This window comes from Rhineura floridana, chromosome 5, assembly GCF_030035675.1.
Source record: "Rhineura floridana isolate rRhiFlo1 chromosome 5, rRhiFlo1.hap2, whole genome shotgun sequence".
Lineage (NCBI taxonomy): Eukaryota > Metazoa > Chordata > Lepidosauria > Squamata > Rhineuridae > Rhineura > Rhineura floridana.
In genome coordinates this window covers 181142768-181164885 of record NC_084484.1, presented here as the reverse complement: position 1 = coordinate 181164885, position 22118 = coordinate 181142768, and the positions used below count along the sequence as shown (strand labels likewise).

Here is a 22118-nt window from a genome sequence, read left to right as displayed (position 1 = left end):
GCCTGCTGGATCAGGCCAGTGGCCCATCTAGTCCAGCATCCTGTTCTCACAGTGGCCAACCAGGTGCCTGGGGGAAGCCCGCAAGCAGGACCCGAGTGCAAGAACACTCTCCCCTCCTGAGGCTTCCGGCAACTGGTTTTCAGAAGCATGCTGCCTCTGACTAGGGTGGCACAGCACAGCCATCATGGCTAGTAGCCATTGATAGCCCTGTCCTCCATGAATTTGTCTAATCTTCTTTTAAAGCCGTCCAAGCTGGTGGCCATGACTGCATCTTGTGGGAGCAAATTCCATAGTTTAACTATGCGCTGAGTAAAGAAGTACTTCCTTTTGTCTGTCCTGAATCTTCCAACATTCAGCTTCTTTGAATGTCCACGAGTTCTAGTATTATGAGAGAGGGAGAAGAACTTTTCTCTATCCACTTTCTCAATGCCATGCATAATTTTATACACTTCTATCATGTCTCCTCTGACCCGCCTTTTCTCTAAACTAAAAAGCCCCAAATGCTGCAACCTTTCCTTGTAAGGGAGTCGCTCCATCCCCTTGATCATTCTGGTTGCCCTCTTCTGAACCTTTTCCAACTCTATAATATCCTTTTTGAGATGAAGCGACCAGAACTGTACACAGTATTCCAAATGCGGCCGCACCATAGATTTATACAATGGCATTATGATATCGGCTGTTTTATTTTCAATACCTTTCCTAATTATCGCTAGCATGGAATTTGCCTTTTTCACAGCTGCCGCACACTGGGTCGACATTTTCATCGTGCTGTCCACTACAACCCGAGGTCTCTCTCCTGGTCGGTCACCGCCAGTTCAGACCCCATGAGCGTATATGTGAAATTAAGATTTTTTGCTCCAATATGCATAATTTTACACTTGTTTATATTGAATTGCATTTGCCATTTTTCTGCCCATTCACTCAGTTTGGAGAGGTCTTTTTGGAGCTCTTCGCAATCCCTTTTTGTTTTAACAACCCTGAACAATTTAGTGTCATCAGCAAACTTGGCCACTTCACTGCTCACTCCTAATTCTAGGTCATTAATGAACAAGTTGAAAAGTACAGGTCCCAATACCGATCCATGAGTAAGATTTTTTTGTTAACCCCCCCCCATGAATAGTGTAGCAATTCAGTCCTACCTATGGTTACTAAGAATTAATTCCCACTAAGAATTAATTCCCACTAAGTTCAGTGGGATATTTTCCAGTAAGGGAGGTTTGAAGGAATCGATCCCTTGGCTACAGTCCAACGAACATTTATCAGACAGCCCCATTGGATGCAATCGGACTGCCTTTGGAGTAGAAATGGTCCAAATTAAACCTCAGCAAGCATGCCCCCTGCTTGTCTATAGCCCCTATATTTCTCCCAGAATTTTATCTTGGACCGTTAATGCTTGTTCGTTCTGATTTTCCAAGCCTTTTAAAATTCCTCTGAGATAGATAATTTTGCAGAAGGCTTGGAGAACAGGAGGAGACAACATAAGACTCTTAGGATTTAAAGCATTTACGTTGCCAGGATGTCAGAGAAAATAATAGAAGGAAAGGTCACAGATGTCTCCAGTGCAATTCACATCGAGGTGAATAGGAATCAATAGGCCTTGCACAGCAGGCTTCTTTGAAGGCTTGTGGTCCAAGTTTCTAGACCTCATGGTGTATACAAATAAAAGGACACTCTCGAGTTCTGGTTCTGTCTTCTATAGAGTTCTCTTTTGGTCTAATGGGTCCGTAATCCGGGATAAGAGGCAACCCTTAAAGCAAGGAGTCTATGCCGTGGCAACCGTACGTATGCTTGGAGCCACAGGTGCATTTAACAGCAAGGCACGTCTCTTTCTCGAGGGAGACGCACGCACACACAACATGCATCCGGAGATGGTTTTCCAGCATGATAGCGAAGAGCAGCTTCTCCAGAGAGGAGCCTGGCTGGCAGGCAGCTTGTGCATCTGCTCCTACCCAGAGCTTGGAAAAGTTACTTTTTTGAACTACAACTCCCATCAGCCACAGCCAGCACCATGCTGGCTGGGGCTGATGGGAGTTGTAGTTCAAAAAAAGCAACTTTTCCATGCTCTGCTTACAACCACATCGAGTCGCATTTCCCGCTCTCACGAGTCAGCCCTCGTCCAAAATACCGATTCTTCAACCATCTCCTTGGACACTTTTAAACGTGGGGTTTTACAGCAACACAAGCACGCCGCTTCGCCGAAGCACGAAACGCTCGCTTATAATTTTGCTCACACATGCAGGGTCCACTTTTTTGTGTGGAAAACTTCCTATTTCACTCAGGCTTTTCTGCCATCCCTCTTTTGCAAAATGGGGAAACTCCCGCCAAGGAAGGTATATGTGTGCGTGCGTGTGTGAAGCCTCCCCTCTCCTCCCCAAAGCTCTGGCATAAGACACACCACACACACCTTCCCCCACTTGTATTTCTGCCCCAAACCACCCAGACTGCGCTTTCTTGTCAATTTCACCGAAACAGACAACCGCACAGAGCTGAAGCGCGCTCAGACCCCGAAGGCATCCACTTTTAAACAAACGAATAAATCCCAAACTTTCGGCGGAAAGCGAACCCAGCCGATCCCCACCACCAGCCCTCCCTCGGATCAATCAGCCAGGAATTACTGGGTCTTAACACCCCACCACACAAACACACATACCTCCCAAAACCGCAAAGGGTCGCAGTATTTCTTGACCCGTGAAAAACAGCCCGATCACACTCATCACTTGCCCTTACCTTTCGGCAGGAGAAAGAAAGAGGCTCTGTCTTGTTTCCCCCACCCCTTCCAAAATTGTATTTCAAAAAAGGAAAGGAGGGTGGGTGGGAGATCGCTTCAACAGCCCTTCTTGGTCTCTCCCATAAACATCTGAAGAGCCCGGAGAGGAGGCGTCGGTGACAGACGTTCGCAGGCAAAAATATTGTTCCCAAACACGGATCCCAAACGGAGGAAGATCAGGAGAAGATAAAACACCCAGCCAGGGATGGGCGAGGGGTTTAAAAGAAAGAAAGAAAAATTAAGGAGGAGGAGGCGGCAACAGGGGAGCGGGAGAGGAGTCAATCAGACCCCCTCCCCAAAAAATGATTTTCAGAAACTAAAATGTCGCAGAGGCTCTGGGAAGATGCTGCAAAGTGGGCGCGCGCGCGCGTGCGGCTCCTGCGTCCCCGGCAGCGGCCCTCGCTCGCCCCCCGGCCCGCTCCAACAGCTGCAAAACTCCTTTCTGCCGCCTCTGAGGCTGGAGGAACCTGCTTATATGCTCTCCTCGGGGCTTTGATGCGAGTGGTGATGTCAGCCCGTATTAGCATAACAAAAACGGGCCGGATTTGTTGCCTTTTTTAAAAAAAAAACACAGCACAAATAAACGTGTTTGATCTATTCAGAGGGGAGGGGAGCGAAAAGGAAAAGGACGAAGAAAGGACATGTTTGCCAATGATCCCTCCACCACCGTCCTCCAGCCGCTACACCCCCCCCAACGCCTTCCCAGCCCCAGAGTCGTTTGCCCTCCTTGCGCAAAGAGTAACGCCAGAGGGCAGGCCCTCCAGTGCCTGGAACATGCGGCCCTCCACTTGGCCAGGAACATGAGCCGCCTTGCTCCATCTAGCTCAGTATTGCCTACACAGACTGGCAGCGGCTCCCTGGGTTGCAGGCAGGGGTCTCTCCCAGCCCTCCCTGAAGATGCCCTTGGGGACTGAACATGGGACCTTCTTCATGCAAAGCAGGTGCTCCACCACTGAGCCTTGGCCCTTCCCCAAGGCCCCTCCCACAGCCCAATCCTCCGTGGGTTTACTCAAAAGAACCGGAGAACGTGGGAAGAGCCTGGCTGCTGAACCAGGCCAAAGGGGGCCCCTCTAGGCCAGCATCCTGGGCTCACCATAGCCAGCCAGATACTTCAATGCGAAGTCCGCAAGCAGGGCTTTCCCCTCTATTCAGCACTGGTTAGGCCTCATCTTGAGTGCTGCATCCAGTTCTGGGCTCCGCACTTCAAGAAGGATGTGGACAAACTGGAACGGGTTCAGAGGAGGGCAACGAGGATGATCAGGGGACTGGAAACAAAGCCCTATGAGGAGAGACTGAAAGAACTGGGCATGTTTAGCCTGGAGAAGAGAGGCCCAAGGGGAGATATGATAGCACTCTTCAAGTACATGAAAGGTTGTCACATAGAGGGCCAGGATCTCTTCTCGATCATTCCAGAGTGCAGGACACGGAATAATGGGCTCAACTTACAGGAAGCCAGATTTCAGCTGAACTTCAGGAAAAACTTCCCAACTGTTAGAGCTGTATGACAATGGAACCAATGACCTCAGGAGGTGGTGGGCTCTCCAACACTGGAGGCCTTCAAGAGGCAGCTGGACAGCCACCTGTTGGGGATGCTTTATGTTGGATCCCTACATTGCGCAGGGGGTTTGGACTTGATGGCCTTATAGGCTCTTCGCAACTCTATGATTCTATGATTCTAGGACCTGAGCGTAAGAGCACACTCCCCTCCTGCGGTTTCCAGCAACTGGGATTCTGGAGCAGACGGATCCTAAATTAGGGTCAGTCAGTTCCCAGAGTTCCCTGGGAAGAAGAATTGGTTGTTAAACCATTGGAGGAATTGTGTGAGGGGAACAGGGGTCTCCTAACAACTCTGAGCACCCTTGACAGATGACAGTTCCCAGGATTCTTTAGGGGAAACCATAGGATAATGTACCTACAGTACAGGTAGGGTCTAAGGGTGTTCAGGTAGCAGTGTTGTTTGTTTAACAGCTCCAACCTAAAAACAGCTCAACCCAGAAGTGAGCCCTGTTTGCTTCAATTGGAATAACTAGTCTTCAGTAAATTTCGTACTTGCGGGAGTTAAATCCCACTTTCCAGCAAATCATTGGACTATAATAAATAAATGGACTTTCCAGCAAATTATTTATTTTTTGTGGCAATTATATCCTAGCTTACCTCTTCCTCCTCTCCATTTTATCTTCACAACCATCCTGCGAGGTAGGTTACGCTGGCAGTGGTATTATTTTATTTATTGATTTGTTACATTTATACCCCGCCTTTCTTTCACCAGGGAACCGCAGGCAGCATACATGTGGTTCACAGGCAGTCTCCCATCCAGGCACTGACCAGAGCTAGACCTGCTTAGCTTCACAAGGTGGCGGCCTCATGTGCCTTCAGACCATAGCCTGGGACCAGTAGCCACTATCATGACAGTGGTCGGCCCAGGGTCACCCAGTGAGCATAATGGCTGAGCAAGTGGGGATTTGAACCCGGGTCTCTGACTTCCTAGCCCAGCCTTCCCCAACTAGTGGGCCACCAGATGTTGTTGGACCACAACTCCCATCTTTCCTGACCATTGGCAATGCTGGCTGAGGCTGATGGGAGTTGTGGTCCAACAATATCTGGTGGCCCACTAGTTGGGAAAGGCTGTCCAAGCCCCTTGGAAAAGTTACTTTTTTCAACTACTACTCCCATCAGCCCAATCCACTGGCCATGCTGGCTGGGGCTGATGGGAGTTGTAGTTCAAAACAGTAACTTGCCCAAGCTCTGAATGAAGCATGCATAAGATCCCAATTGTAACTATGCCCAGTTGCAGCTGGAATTCTGCACCTGCTCAATGCATTTCCTCCTCTCCTCCTGCTTTCTAGTCTCCCTCAAAATTCCAGATTGTAAACTCTATTTCTTGTATAGCTCTATTTCTCTGTAACATCTGAATCGGGAGAGGCCATGCAGGCCTAGATGGTGGGCTGGATGAGGGCCAATAAACTGACTCTGAATCCTAGCAAGATGGAGATGCTGTAGGTTGGTGGTTCCCGCGTTCAGATAATTGGTCAGTTGCCTGCTCTCCATGGAGTTGCACTCCCTCTGAAAGAGCAGGTCCGTAGTCTAGGGGTGCTCCTGGATCCATCTTTGGTGACCTCAGTGGCTACGAGTACCTTTTACCAGTTTCATCTGGTTAGACAGCTGGGGCTGTTTCTGGACTGGGACAACCTGACCACTGTTGTCCATGCACTGGTAACCTCCAGGCTGGATTACTGTAATGCACTCTATGTGGGGCTACCCTTGAGGTTGGTCCGAAAGCTGCAGCTGGTGCAAAATGCGGCGGCGAGACTGCTCACTGGGGCAGGGTATCGCCAACATGTCACCCCGCTGCGGAAGGAACTGCACTGGCTGCCCATTTGCTATCGGGCCAAGTTCAAGGTTCTGGTTTTGGTGTACAAAGCCCTATACAGCTCGAGACTAGGACCCCTTATATGCCCAGTCGATCACTGCACTCTGCAGGTGAGGGCCTCCTGCAGATACCATCTTATCGGGAGGTCCATCCTGCACAACAGGAAATGGACCTTTACTGGGGTGGCACCGACCCTGTGGAATTCCCTCCCCTTGAATATTAGACAGGCGCCATCTCTGTTATCTTTTCGGCGCCTGTGATGCGTCCTTCCCTGGCTCTCCCTGTCAGGTTCCTACCTGCTCGTGGTTACTGCCTGTCTCTAGGCACCACCAGGGACTCCACCAGTCCGGACCGCACTCTCTTATGGTTTACCTATCCGCTCTAGCACAGATCTCAACAGATCCCCCTGCTAGGCAACCACCAGTAACGTCCCAATACTAGTATTCCCAGAGACTCTGAATACTGGTATTGTTATTCTCTTTACCGCTGCCACCATTTGTTACAGTTCCCCTTCAGCCTTGGTCATTACCTTACCCTCCCTTCTGGTCTGTGAAACCCCAGCCAAGGATCAGGCCTTTGGTAAACCAAATTAAGTATTTATTAAAGATAACAAAGCTAACAAGATTAACAAGATTTCTTCTTAAGGCACATAAGCATATGGTTTTACTCAATACTAATCCGAACTCCACCTCCCTCCTGGTAAACAACTCTCTAAACCCCACCAAGCAATCCACTCTTTCTCTTCTCCCCCCAGATTCCACAATTCACCACCTCACATTCACCCAGATTTACCTGTCATCCTTTCATTTATACTGTCAGCCATTTTAAACATTCAGCCAATCATCAAGCATTCTATTGCCTATTCACTCCCCCTCCTCTTTCACTACTTACCATGTATACTCTAAACAACCAGCACTTACCATATATACACTAATATATAGGAACATCACAGCGCCCACTGAAGACCTTCCTCTTTCAACAAGCCTTTTAAGTAGACCCAGTCTGCATCTGTGTTGGAATTGCTTTTTAATATGTTTTTAAAATGTTTTTAAAGACATTTTGTTTTGATTTTGAAGTCTGTTTTTATGATGTTTTGAAGTGTTTTTGGTGCTTTTGTTTGCCATCCTAGGCTCTTACTGGGAGGAACGGCAGGATATAAATCAAATAATAAATAAATAAACTCTTTGGGACAGAGGCCTTCTTCTTCTGTAGCAATTCTGATGTGCAGCACAGCCCCAGGGGGTGTTCATGGGGAAGCAAGTCCTGCTGTCTCTTCAACGGAGCTGACTCCCTGCAAAGCTAGGCAGGGAAGGGGCTGCAGCTCAGTGGGTAGAGCATCTGCTTTGCGTGCCGAAGGTCCCAAGTTCAATCCCCAATGACATCTCCAGGTAGGGCTGGGAGAGAACCCTGGAGAGCTGCTGCCAGTCAGTGTAGACAGTACTAAGCTAGATGGACCAACATAAGGCAGTTTCCTCTGTTCCAATGCTTTGTTTGTTCCTAATTCCATCCCTCTTTCATGTTTTATCTCGGCTGGTAGTTGTCCTCAACCAGATATTAGAAGAAGAAGAAGAAGAAGAACTTGTCACCCATCTAGGTTCGGGGCCCAGTTTGCTTATGAAAGCATTTGTTGAAAAGGTCGACAACCCTCAAACATTTTAAATATGTTTGTATTTCATTTTTAATTGAATTATTTTACTACTTTGTTATATAGGATGCCTTTTGCTCCATATCAAGGAAGAGCAGGATAGAAATTTAATTAAAAAAAAAAAAGCACTATCACAAATGAATTCTTCTACACTCCTGTCATTGAGAATGACTTCAGATCAAAGGTCAAGTAAAAAACTTTAAAATCCAGAAACGCAGAGAGCAGGTGCAGCTGGCGGCTCCATGCCAAGTGGGCAGTGGCATTCGCCCCAGATTTTAGTCCATGCTTTCAAGTAGCTGTCCAAGGTGCTGAAACTGAAGCATCTTGACAGCGCCTTGGAAGTTGAGACTGAAACCCAGAGTGGATTCCACTGCTCTACTGACATTGGAGCTACCAGCCACCACTGGCACAGAGGCAAAAAGATTTTTTGCACCAAATTCAGCCAATTTTCAGAATTCCAGTTTTGAATATTTATCTATTTGCATCCTATGACAAAAGTTCACTGGCTAGCTTACCACATAAACAGAACCATACAATACATTAAAAGCCATAATTAGCAGCACAACAGTAACATTAAAAAGGTCAATTCAAAGCTAGGAAGCAAGAAATAAAGCCACAGTGCCAGATCAATTTAAAAACAAGAGACGAGAGGGATAAAAATCCACAGGTGTAGTGGTTAGTGTGCTGGACTGATACCTGGGAGACAAGGGCTCAAATCCTCACTCACCCATGCAACCCACTGGGTGACCCTAGACTGTCTCTCAGTCTAGCCTATCTCACAGGGCTGTAGTATGAGGATAACATTGGGAGGAAAAGCTGGATGTAATGTAACAATAAATACATGACATCACATATTTAATATTTCAGATTTCACTTTTGAGAGTTGCTTCTAAGGTAGGGGCTCCCAAACTATGATCTGTGGACCACCAGTGGTCTGTGAGCTTTATTGAGGTGGTGCATGACATGTCTGCAAATAAAATAAAATGCAACATAAAAAATAAAAGAAACATTATTATTATTATTATTATTATTATTATTACATACAACCCTTCCTCCCAGCAGGAGCCCAGGGCGGCAAACAAAAGCACTAAAAACACTTTAAAACATCATAAAAACAGAGTTTAAAATACATTAAAACAAAACAAGTTTAAAAACTTTTTTTTAAAAAAGCTTTGAAGACATCTTTTTAAAAAAGGTTAAAAAGCATATTGTTTTTTTAAAAAAAAGGTTTAAAGATATATTAAAAAGCAGTTCCAACACAGACGCAGACTGGGATAAGGTCTCTACTTAAAAGGCTTGTTGAAAGAGGAAGGTCTTCAGTAGGCACCAGAAAGTTAACAGAGATGGTGCCTGTCTAACATTTAAGGGGAGGGAGTTCCACAGGGTAGGTGCCGCCACACTAAACAATAAAATGCAACAAAAAACTCATACAGCACAGCACATTACAAATGGTACAACAGACAGAAAAATCACTACGGGGTCTGCCAAGACCATCAGCAATTTTCAAGAAGTCTGTAGGAATTTAAAAAAAAACCCATTTGGGAACCACTGCTCTTAGGGATGCTCTTATCTCTCCCGCCCACCCCACCCCCATCAAACCTATAGTCTGCCCAGACATGTGTATTTAGTGTCAGGTAGCTCATTCTCATCTTAACTCATTATATGAAATCACTTTCTGCTCCTTCAGTGTTCAGATAAGATTTCCAATCCGCCTTGTTAAGTGTCTGGAAGCCTTTGTTCCCAAGGGCCTCTCCACATGGCAGAAATACATTGCTACTGTGTTGTTATTGTTTTTTTCAGATTTCTTGCCCACCATTCAGTCCCAGGGAGTGTTTTAACAATGTATATAACTATATAACTATAACTATAATTATTATATATTCACTAATAGGCAAAAAACCTTGCGGTTTAAGAATGTACCAATTTCTATCAAACTTTAAAAAGCAGGGAAATTGGGCAGCTATAGTGAATGCACCAGGGGAGCAGGAGACCTGACCTCCTCTCTGAGATATTGAACTGCCCTACAAAGTTGTCAAAATGCAAACACCATTTGGGTTGGTCTTTCACAGTCCAATCCACTTCCTGTGTGGCTTGGAAGAATTTGGCAACATACAGCTGCCCAATTTCCCTGCTTTTTAAAGTTTGATAGAAATAGCTGTGGGCTATAGGTACATTCTTAAACCTCAAGGTTTTTTGCCTATTAGTGAATAGATAGATAGATAGATAGATAGATAGATAGATAGATAGATAGATAGATAGATAGATAGATAGATAGATAGATAGATAGATAGATAGATAGATAGATAGATAGATAGATAGATAGATAGATAGATAGATAGATAGATAGATAGATAGACAGATGTAATTGTGATTAACCAAACAGAGGTGTTTATTGTATTACCAAAACGTTTCAGCTTCCACCTTCATCAGCTGCCAACATACAAATGCTGTTCCCAAGGGGGCAGTTATAGAGCTTTGAGGATGGAATGCTCAGAGGGGCTTCATTGGCAGAAGCTAAGTAGTGGTGGTTCTGTCCTCCAGGTTCAGGCCATGTGGGGCCAATGTGTCCAGAGAGTAAATCCAAAAGTTCTCCCTTTGGGTCAATGCTGCTGGATCTGCTGGCATCTCTATCGCTGTAATGGAAAAGTCCAACAGGCTGTGACCCTCGATGTTAATATGCTTTGCAACTGGTTGCTCCACTTTTTTTGTCAAGATTGCCGACTTGTGGTTCCTGAAGCGCGTGCGTAGGTAATATAATAAAAACCTCTGTTTGGTTAATCACAATTACGCTTATATATATATATATATATTAGGTGATTAATGGAATCCTTATAGGAATCCAGAGCAAGCTTGAGTGAAGTTCTGTTTGTTGCTTTCAAAACTGTCTTATAGTATATATATATATATATATATATATATATATATATATATATATATATATATATATATATATATATATATATATATATATATATAGTTATATATATATATATAGTTATATATATATATAGTTATATATACATAGTTATATATATATAGTTATATAGTTATATACATTGTTAAAACACTCCCTGGGACTGAATGGTGGGCAAGAAATCTGGGAAAAAACAATACCAACACAGTAGCAATGTATTTCTACCATGTGGAGCCACACACACTGGAAGTATTTGAGCTTTTGTCATTTATAAACCCATTTAAGGACAGGGGGTGGCAGGGCAACTGAGCCAGCGGAAAGAGCAGGCTGCGGGAGACAGTGGGGGTGGGTAGAACATACACACACATCGCCGTCACTCACCTCCATTCTGCTGCTGCCTTCTCCGTCATCCTTGCCCTCTGGCTTTCTCCCTCCACCATCCATTTCTCTCTCTTTCTCTCTCCTGACCGTCTGGCTCTCCATTTCCTCCCTCATGCTTCCTCACACAGAGCACGAGGGAAGAGCAATGCCGGCAGAAGGCCAGTGTGAGTCACATGTCTGTTGCCCACCAATCACAGGAGCAGAAGACTTCCCCTGCTTCCTCCAAGTAACTGGAGGGGAGGGAGGAGGGAGAGTGAAACGAAAAAACTCCTGGTTTCTACTGCGCATGCGGTATGTTATCACCCACGGTAATGCATTTTTTTATCTATTAATTAAAAACAAACCATGCTGGTTTTTTACTTTAAACCTACTGAAGATGAAGCTCTGTGTTTGGGGCAAGCTCAGGGATTTGATTAAGAGATACCTTACAGTCATCTCTGACTTTTAATGAATGACAACAGATTATGAGAACTTCTCAAGAAAAAAGTCCAAACAGCTTCTTGTTTTTCTCTCTCCCGTTTTTCACTTTAACTTGTGAATTCTCCGTGGGGGGGGGGGGGTTATGTATCACCAAGAAAACTTTCAGAGTTGTAGAGCAAGCGATTCTGAATCCAACAGTATGACTTGTAAGTTTTTGTTTTGAATTGGGACTATAGAAAGCACCAGAAAGGTGTGTGTGTGGGTATTTTCATTTAACATGGTAGAACGCGAAAAATCCCTACTGACTATAGTATACAGCCACTCTTGTGGCTGTATAATAACTGAGGTTATCATACCTTGGACACATAATGAGAAGACATGATTCACCAGAAAAGATAATCATGCTGGGGAAAACAGAAGGGAGTAGAAAAAGAAGAAGGCCAAACAAGAGATGGATTGATTCCACAAAGGAAGCCACAGAGTTGAACTTACAAGATCTGAACACGGTGGTTCATGCCAGATGCTCTTGGAGGTCACTGATTCATAGGGTCGCCATAAGTCATAATTCACTTGAAGTCATATAACAACAACAAAGTGTGGCTTGGATATTGCCTACCAAACAAAAGCTAAGAACCATGCCAATTACTCTGCCCACTTTTTGCCTCTGGCTCTGCCCGCCACTGGCATGCAGCAGCCCTCAGAAGTGTGTCCATAAGGGAATGTGGCCCTCAGGCTGAAAAAGGCTCCCTACTTCCCCTGGCTGGTGCCCATTGAGAGTGGTGGGGGCGAAAAGCCGGGAGAACAACATCAGGTGGAGCCAGAGGCAGGAGTGTAGTGTCAAATTCAGAAGCACAGGGTCCCTTCATGATAGTCACAGCCATCACCACCCCTTGTTTTGCTGCTGGGTTGAGAATGAGATCCTTGTTAATGCCTTCTCCCACAACAACAGGCATCCCTAGCAGCCAATAATTGTTGCGCTGTGTGTAGTTGTGTTGCTTAATTTCGTTTAAAAGCAGTACCACAGCAGCAGAGAGTAACAGCAGATGTTGAAATGCGAGTGTGCCAGCGTGTGCATGCGTTTTGCCTAAGAAAGCAGGCTTTTACCCTGCGTCAGCATCACTGAGACTTGAGACTTAGTAAAATAAGAAAAGCTACTTTATTTAGAGAAATACATAGTAGATAGAAAAGGCATACCTAGTTCTAACTAACTAGCTAAGTTGGAGGCATAACTCCCAGGTGTAGGAGTCAGCCCCATGCTCAGAGACAAAGCAGAGACAAAGGGAGTTTCCTCTCTCCTGGTCAGCTGGAGGAGAATGGAATGGAAAGGGCGGAAGGAGGAGGGGCAGGTAAGCTTTCCTAAAGGTGTCACAGTCTAGCGACAGAAGGAAGTCAGTCAGAGCATCACAGGTAAAAGGTAAACAAGCCTATCCATCTGGAGAACCCAAGCTCTATCTTCCTTCTGCAGCACAAACAAAAGAACAAAACAGGAGTTGCTCTTGCCCCACTTCCAACAATAAGCATGAAATGGGAGAGTGTTAGCGACTGAGAAGACTCTTCTCAGTGGTTGACTCACCTCCTTTCATTCTGATTGGCTCCAAACAGCACAAAAGGACAAAGAAGCATGTTAAAAGATACTTCTCAGTGGCTAACACACTCGCGTTTCATACTGATTGGCTCATAGGATGCTGGAGACAAAGGGACCCTGCCGGGACCCAGCTCCCAAAAAAGTAAGTGGTCTAAGACCCCCTGAGACCCTGAACGACTACACCACTGGCCAGAGGTAATGACATGCTAATTCTGGTTTTGTCCCTGCTAGGGATGGAAAGATCTGTCTCTTTCAGTTCTCTCTGTTTCTCATTTTTCCAATGTTAAATTCAGTTCTCTACATCTCTACAGCGATCTGCAAATTGTTTTTTAAAAATTCCTCATGAAAATTCTCCACCATTTTAGCACGAATTTCTCCAAATAAACACCATTTTGTAGGCAGTTTTGACAAAGGCACACATTTTTGCAAGCCATTCCTCATCATTTCATGCCTTTTGCATGTTATTTTCACTGATATACTCATTTTTATGCACACCTTCCCCTAATATATGCATTTTTGTAAATGTTGTTTGGTTGGCGAACTGCATCCCAAAATTCTAATAAATGAGAATTTCGAAGGATGGCTTTGTGTTAATTCTCATATTGTTTTGGAAATGGCAAATTTAATAAATCCTGTTTGAAATGCAAACTGAATCGGAATTCTCCCCCATCCCTAGTCCCTGCCTTCTTATCTGTTGAGTTCTACAAGGGCAATGGAGGAAGATGAAGGTGACAGCCAGCCCAGCCAGCCCCGGCCTGGTTCTCAGTCAGAAGACAGGCAGGTGACAGGCAGGCTGAGGTTCGTGGGCCTAATAGAGCTACCTCCACTGCCCTGATGTGGACAACACTGGGCTAGACAGAGCAACAGCCTCCCTTGGCACAAAGCCGCTTCCTCTTTTCCTCTCTAGCCCAAAAGAGTCCCTGCTTTGCTGTTCAGTTTTGGACCACTAGGTTGAGAAGGGTCCCTTTTTTGGTTCTTGTTCTTTTTTGGAGCTCTCAAAGGAATTGGAGCATAACCTGCCAGTGAATAAACAAAAGCTACACCTCACTGTTGTTAGCAGGAAAGGCAGCCTTTAATCATTCATTTTTCATTCTCTGCCAAAAGCAGCTTCACAAATAATAAAAGAGGTGAGCCCTTCTTAACTTACAGCCTCGGCAATTAAAATTTGCCTTCCCCAATTACAGGGTAGCCCTAGAAAAAGAAATATGGTGCGTAAATTAAATTTTCTGCATGCAAAAGTAGCAGCAGGAGATGAAATGACGAAGACCATTTTAAGGACTTAAGATGCATGAGCATTTAAGTAGGTTACTCTTTCCCCCCAAAATGGCTTAGGCATCCATATTTTCTGCTCTATAGGAAATCTTCACGGTAGAATTGTCCTTAACATGATTCCAGGGGACGGTTAATGATTACCAAGAAAAATAAGCAAGTTAACATTTCAGCCGGAAATCTTTCATGTTACTTTTCCAAAGGCCGGCTGGTATTGACTGATTCCAAGGGTTGATTTCATAAGTAAACCCAAACAATACTGAACTTCTTTTTTTCTTACAAAAATAATAATATTCCTATACAGAGTATTCTTTTGTTAGATTTCTCCTCCATCTGATAAAGAGCATGAAAGTGCAGAGTTGGAATGTCAAAGGAAACGTGTGGAAGACTGTAGGGAGAGGGAGGTTGCGCTGACACAAAACTCCTGGCTGAGTCTTAATCGCTAAACCTTAAGATGATATCTTCCAAATGTGTGGTAGCTCTTAGGAATGGGTGAGAATTTTTATTCAGTTTGCATTTCAAGCAGAATTTATCAAATTCGCAATTTCCGAAACGCTACCATCCTTCGAAATTCGCATTTATTAGAATTTTGGGATGCAGTTCACCAACTAAACAACATTTACAAAAATGCATATATTAGGGGGAAATGTGCATAAAAAGGAATACATGAGTGAAAATAACAGGCAAAATGATGAGAAATGGCTTGCAAAAAATATGTACTTTTGTCAAACCTGCCTACAAAAATGTGTTTATTTGGAGAAATTCACACTAAAATGGTGGAAAATTTTCATGAGGAATTTTCTTTAAAAAAAATTGCAGATCACTATAGAAACCGAGAGACCCGAAACAGACAGATCTTTTCATCCCTAGTGGAATAGGTGAGGAATACTTTTTTACTCATTAAAACTAGAAGCGCCCTCAGAGATATAGCAGAGATGAGGAACCTCGGGCCCAGGAACCAAACGCCTAACCTACCTGACAGGGTTGTTGTGGGGATTAAATGGGGAGGGAGAGAACCATGCATGCCAACTTGAGCTCTTTGTAGAAAAAGAGGGATATGAATGCAATGCAATCAATCAATAAGTGGCCCTCCAGGCCTCTCTATTTGGTCCTTGGGAATCTTCCCATATTACACTTCCTCCTCAGCCACACCCCTTCTCCCCAGGCCATGCCCCCTCACTGGCCTTGCTTTGCACCCTCCTGGAGGGCTTGTGCCCGGCTGAAATGTGCCCTTGAACTCTTGCTTCCCTGGATGGAAGATAGAGACCCATGGGTGAATGAGTGTAGACAGTAGCCGACTGTACAAAGGTAAAAATTACATTTCCTGTCCCGCCTACTTTTGCCTTTGGCTCCACCCCCCACCAGAATGCGGCTCTCAGAAGGTTTCCGAGAAGAGAATGTGGCCCCTGGGTCATAGAATCATAGAATAGTAGAATTGGAAGGGGCCTATAAGGCCATCAAGTCCAACCCCCTGCTTAATGCAGGAATCCAAATCAAAGCATTCCCGACAGATGGCTGTCCAGTGTCGGAGAACCCACTACCTCTCTAGGTAATTGATTCCATTGTCGTATGGCTCTAACAGGAAGTTTTTCCTGATGTCCAGCCGAAATCTGGCTTCCTGCAACTTGAGCCCATGATTCCGTGTCCTGCACTCTGGAACGATCGAGATCCCAGCCTTCCTCCGTGTGGCAACCTTTCATGTACTTGAAGAGTTCTATCTTATCTCCCCTCAGTCTTCTCTTCTCCAAGCTACACATGCCCAGTTCTTTCCATGTCTCCTCATAGGGCTTTGTTTCTAGTCCCCTGATCATCCTTGTTGCCCTCCTCTGAACCCTCGGGATGTAGTAGGAAGCTGCCTTATACTAGGGGCATCTGGTTGAGTACTTTCTACCCCAGGGATGGGAAGCCTCTGGCCCATAGCGCTCCCCACCCACCGTCAGCTGTGGTCCTGCCCACCACTGGCAGGTGGCTCCTGAATGGTTCCACACACACACACACACACACACACACACACACACACACAAGGGAGTGTAGAACAGGAAGAAAAGATCCCCCACCCCCTGGACTGCACTTCCTAGCAGCAAGTTTCCAGGGTCTCTGGGAGGGGTTCCTTTTCCTAACCATACTACCTGAGATCAGCACCAGTGAGGTACTGGAGGTACAGGCGTATCAGGCTACACAGTCAGAGAGGCTGCTGTTGCTAAAGACGCTTAATCACTTAATTACTGCTGCTAATTGCTGATCATCCCTACTTGGTACGGATCCTCCCAAAGTAGCAGAAAAAGCAGGAGAAGCTTGCTGTTGCTGCTCCTGCTTCCTTTCTCCTGAGGAAAAAAAAGGCTCATAATGCAATGTCACACCCTCCACCTGGATTTTCAGCCACTACTGGCCGGCTTGTCATCGCTGGGCTATTATTTATTAATATACAGTCACGATGAAACAAAATTGTAAAACACAAAACGAATCAGCAAATGTAACCATAAAATGATCAGCCACCTTACGGCTGCAACAAGTTCAGACTGTACTTTAACCCAAGGATACTTCTTTTGCTTGTTAAAGGTAGCAAAATGTTTGTGTGTGTGTGGTGTAGTGGTTAAGGTGTTGGACTAGACCTGGGAGACCTGGGTTCGAATCCCCATATAGCCACGAAGCTCACTGGGTGACCTTGGGCCAGTCACTGCCTCTCAGCCTCATGAAAGCCCTATTCCTAGGGTTGCCATAAGTCGGAATCAACTTGAAGGCAGTATACATATGTGTCTTGGTGAATTGTGAAACTGCACATACTTAGAGCACTTGTTGTATATGTGTGTCTTACTTTTCATCCCAGGAGGTCAAGGTCATTTATTTATTTTTGTATTTATTTAAAATATTTCTATCCCGCCTTTCTACCCTACAATATGGCACTCAGGGTGGCTTACAATAAAATCGCACACATACATAATACTATAATACACAATAAAAACACAAAACATTACAGTGAATTAAAATACATAAAGTACAATTAAAATACATAAAATACAATATGCATATTTATACAGACATATAGGTTATGTACGTTGTCTTCCTCTCCCCCTTTTTACTTTCACAACAGCCCTATGAGGTAGGCTAGGCTGAACTGCTGCCAGTCAGTGGAGACAGTACTGAGCTTAATGGACCAATGGTCTGACTCAATATAATGCAGCGTCCTCTGTTTCTGTGTGAGTAGTTCAGACACCAAACTTATGAAACTGCACCTACTTAGAGTATTTTTTGATTCTCATTTACCAGGGCTGGCAAACTTTTTTTTAGCATTTTGCTGTAAATACCAGGACTGTGAAATATTGCAATTAAAGCCGGGGGGGGGTACTTTGCTGGCTTTGTGAATATTTATTTTTCCTTACATGATCTGTGAATGACATTATATATTTTGTATCTTGCTTTTCCTCCCAGGGGCTCAAGGTTGCATACATTATCCTCCCTCCCCCCTTTTAATCTCTGCAACAGCCCTGTGAGGTAGGATAGGCTAAGTTAATATATGCACATAACCAGCAGTTCTTGCCAATAGATTGTGGGAGGAGTGGGCAGACGAAAATGCAAGGGGGGCAATCTACATACAGTGTGCTGAGCCCAGGAATTCATGTTAGCATCCCTGCCTGAGATTCTTTTTAGTGGAGTTGTTAAAGATGGGACTCAGGCCTTTCTGCATGTACAACATGCCCTCTGCTCCATAAAACATGGTCCCTCCCGGGCTTAGAGCCCTAAAAACAGGCAAGTGCAGAGTGTCAGAGTAAAGATTCTGAGGAGGCAGCCTCAGAATGCTTCTGTGCAAGTGGCTGTTCTGGGCATGCCTCCTGATCAGGAGGAGGAAACCTCAGAGCAACATCTCATACAACAGGGAGCACAGTCTCCTTGGAGGCCAGGCAATGCCACTCTCATCCCTGTGTTGAGATTTGATGAAATAATTCAGTTGCACCCAATGCAGAGGCATGGCAGAATGACCTGCAGAGTTTGAGAAGGGAGGGACTGTAGAGTTTAGGGGCAAAGCAGTTGCTCTGTACACAGAAGGTCCCAGAGTTGATTCCAAGCACCTCCTGTGAAAAGGATCAGGCAGCTTGTGAACAGAAAGACATTTCTCTGCTTCAGATCCTGAAGAATATAGGAGGCTGGGTCCAGTAACCTATAGGATGTTGGGCCCCATGTCCTGTAGGACCCTGCAGAGTTGTGTAGAGGAACGGAGAGTTTTGAGCGAGCTTATGTGTGTGTGTTTGAATCTTTGCTAAGATTCTACCTTCCCTGCAAATTAGTCAGACAGAGACTTTAAGCTTTAAAATAAGAAATAACTACTTTATTCTGGAAGTACATGCTTGATAGGAAAGAGTTCTCTATCTAGCTAACTAGCTAGGTGAAGCAACGAGCACTGAGCCCAGTACTCGCCCTCATGCTGGATGAGAGGGAGAGACAAAGGAAAGATGTCTGCTCCCCTCTCGAAAAAGAAGAAGAGGACTGGAAGGAGGGAAGGAACTGAGATCAACATCATTTGCATATCAGTCTAGCAAGAAGGAAGAGACAGCAGGAGATCAAAGGACAGGTATAGCCTAGCAACCAAGAGGTCTCCTCTATAGCTACGCCTTTAGCCCCATGCAGCCTCAACCCACGTTGGAGTTGAACCCCATATATTCCAACAGAGAACAGGTGCAATTCAGATCAGATTAGCAGCTCCCCTATGCGGAAAGGTTGCAACATTTGGGGCTGTTTAGTTTAGAGAAAAGGAAAGCAAGAGGTGACATGACAGAAGTGTATAAAATTATGCACAGCATGGAGAAAGTGGATACAGAAAAGCTTTTCTCCCTCTCTCCTAACACCAGAACTTGCGGACATCTACTGAAGCTGAATATTGGAAGATTCAGGGCAGACAAAAGAAAGGACTTCCTCACGCAATGTACAGCTGAATTATGAAATTCTCTCTCACAGGAGGCAGTGATGGGCACCGACTTGGATGGCTTTAAAACAGGATTAGACAAAGTCATGGAGGAAAAGGCTATCATCGACTACTATGGTCCTCTATGGTCAGAAGCCTCATGCTTCTGAATATCAGTTGCTGGAAAACGCAGGAGGGGAGAGCGCTCTCATGTTCAGGTCCTGCTTGCGGGCTTCCCATAGGCATCTGGTTGGCCACTGTGAGAACAGGATGCTGGACTAGATGGACCATTGAGGCCAGATCCAGTAGGCTATTCTTAATATTTTGTTAAATGGACAAAGAGCTTGACCTCATAGAATCAGAGAATCGTAGAGTTGGAAGGGGCCTATAAGGCCATTGAGTCCAACCCTCTGCTCAATGCAGGAATCCAGATTAAAGTATACCCAACCTGCTCAGAAGCAGCTTCCTACTTCTCGAGAATTAGTGGACAGCAAGGCCCTAGCGATGAATCACACAGTGTGCAGCCTCCTTCGTGAGTTGGGTATATTTGGGGGCTCACAGGCCCATTTTATTTATTTCTCATGGCACCCTAGCAGTTAGTCTTGCAGCACGCCATCTGGGAATCACTGTCTTAAGACATCAGGATGTTTGGGTTTACTCGCCTTATGGAAACCCTCCTCCCAATTCTCTCTCTCTATCCCCCCTTTTCTGCAGAAAGGTCCATCTGTATCTTCTTAGTTGGATAATTCAGATGTTTACAGGAAGGACTACACAATCTAATTAGATTTCATTGCAAGTAAACAGAAACACCAGCCCAAACATTCAAATTGAAGTCAGATTGCAAACCAGACTCTATTCCATTCCATTTTTCTTTCGTTCTTTTTTATTTATTTATTTTAGAGGGGGGACTTAGCACTATAAGAGGAGGTTTCTCAAATTGGAGAGTACAGCTGCTTCCATCTTCACATGGAGATTGCCATCTTTTGTAACACCAAATTCAAAAGCATGCGACCATTATTCACTGCTAGGGATGGATGTAGCCGTCAACTTCCGTTCCCTCCATTTCTCATTTTCCCAATCTTAAATTCAGTTGTCCACATTTATGCAAGTTTTATTTTTTAAAAATCCTCATGCAAATTCTTCAGCATTCTAGTGCGAATTTCTCCTAATAAACATGTTTTTGTATGTTGTTTTGAGTCACGTACACATTTTTGCAAGCACTTTCTCCTAAGAATGCATTTTTATATGTTAGTTTCACTAACATATTGTGCACATTTCCCACTATTATATGGATTTCTGTAAACACTGCAGAATGTTTGGTTGCAGAACTGCATCGCAACATTTGGATAAGTGCGAATTTTGAAGGATGGCCATGTTTCAGCTTTCATGTTGTTTCGGAAAGTGCAAATTTGATAGATTTGGCTTTAATTGTGATCCGAATCTAATTTCTACAAAGAGATTTATGGAAAGATATATTGTGTGTATCATGTGTGTGTCCTACATGCACTGGGGGAAATTGTGGCATTTCCCAAACATGCTACACACTATAATCACTTCACCACACCCGTTCTCTTTGGACCCATATCCTATATAAGACAGATGGGTGGGGATGGGTGGAGTAGGAAAATGCCATGCCTTTCATAGAGGGAGTTGCGTGGGGGAGGGGAGAGCATACCCTCATACATAGCAGGAGCATTTCCAGCACATTGGCTCCACGTCAGTATGATGGGAACACCAAACAGAGAGGAAAAACAGTGGCAGCAATAGGTTTGAAGCATGCACAAAGTTGCCCCAAGGGCCATTTAGTGTATTATAGATTTCCACATAGGCAACAGTATGAAATGATGTGGATTGTTCCATGTGTATTTCACTGCGTGTAGCACATTTGGGAAACTGGCCACAACTTTTCCCCAGTGTATGTGGGACACACACCATACACGCAATATATCCTTTCCATAAATCTCTGTAGGGACCTTGGGCAAGTCAGTCTCTCAGCCTAACCTACCTCCCATTGTTGTTGTGAGGATGAAATGGAGAGGGAGGAGAGCCGTGTATGCCACCGTGAACATTTTGGAGGAAAGGCGGGATATAAAGGTAATAATAAAACAAATAAATAAAGGGACACACAAGGCCACCATCGTGAAGAAGCCAAGTGTCGGAAGGCAGAGCTGGGGTCCCAATCCCGGGGAGCTGGATCCCGGAGAGTTGGGAGAAGAGTATTCGGATGGATGGCAGAGGGAAGGGGGAGGAACTTCCCCCCTTTGGAGCGAAGACGAAACAGAGGAACTGCCAGTGATAAGGTCGCTTAGCGACGGGGAGCCTGAGCCCTCCCTGGACATTCTCACGCCTCCCCCTCTTTCAGGCTCAGAGCAAGAGGGGGAAGAGGGAGGGCTGCTCACAGCCGAAAAGCGGGGAGGCAGTTTACCATCAGCCCCTCCCCTATCCCCCATCCTGGAATCGGAAACTTCAGAAGAGGAGGGGGTGATGCTTCCCCCCTCACCGCGCACACGCAGACAGCTGAAAAGACAGGAGAGAAGGGGGGGAAGGCGGGCAGTACCTGAGGGGCAGTTAAGGAGGAGCGAAAGATTGCGCGCCCGTTTGGCCCCTTCTTAAAGAACAGGCGGGAAGAAGTCCCTTGCTCTGTCAACTTTCTCCCAATGCAGCAGGACCTGTATCCCTGTATTGATTCATGAGAAAACGCAGTCTTTGTTTGGACATTACCCTAATAAAACACGAATTAACTACAATCGTTGGTCTGGTTCCTGAGTCACATCCTGGGCCTGACAGCTTGACAGAGCCACCTAAATCACCCTCAACGCTCTCTTCACTTGACTGGGACAAGATGTCAAAGGGAGCAGTGTGGGGAACGA

The 22118-nt window shown here is 45.1% G+C and overlaps 1 protein-coding gene across 3 annotated transcripts in view; it reads right to left on the bottom strand.

Moving 5' to 3' along the window:
- Nucleotides 1–3181, bottom strand: part of WNT11 (Wnt family member 11) — a 73268-nt gene extending 70087 nt beyond the window's left edge. For all 3 annotated transcript variants that reach the window (XM_061629047.1, XM_061629049.1, XM_061629048.1), the window contains exon 1: nt 2728–3181. The gene's annotated coding sequence lies outside the window, so the exon portion shown is untranslated. The remainder of the gene's footprint in view (nt 1–2727) is intronic.
- Nucleotides 3182–22118: the final 18937 nt, after the last annotated feature.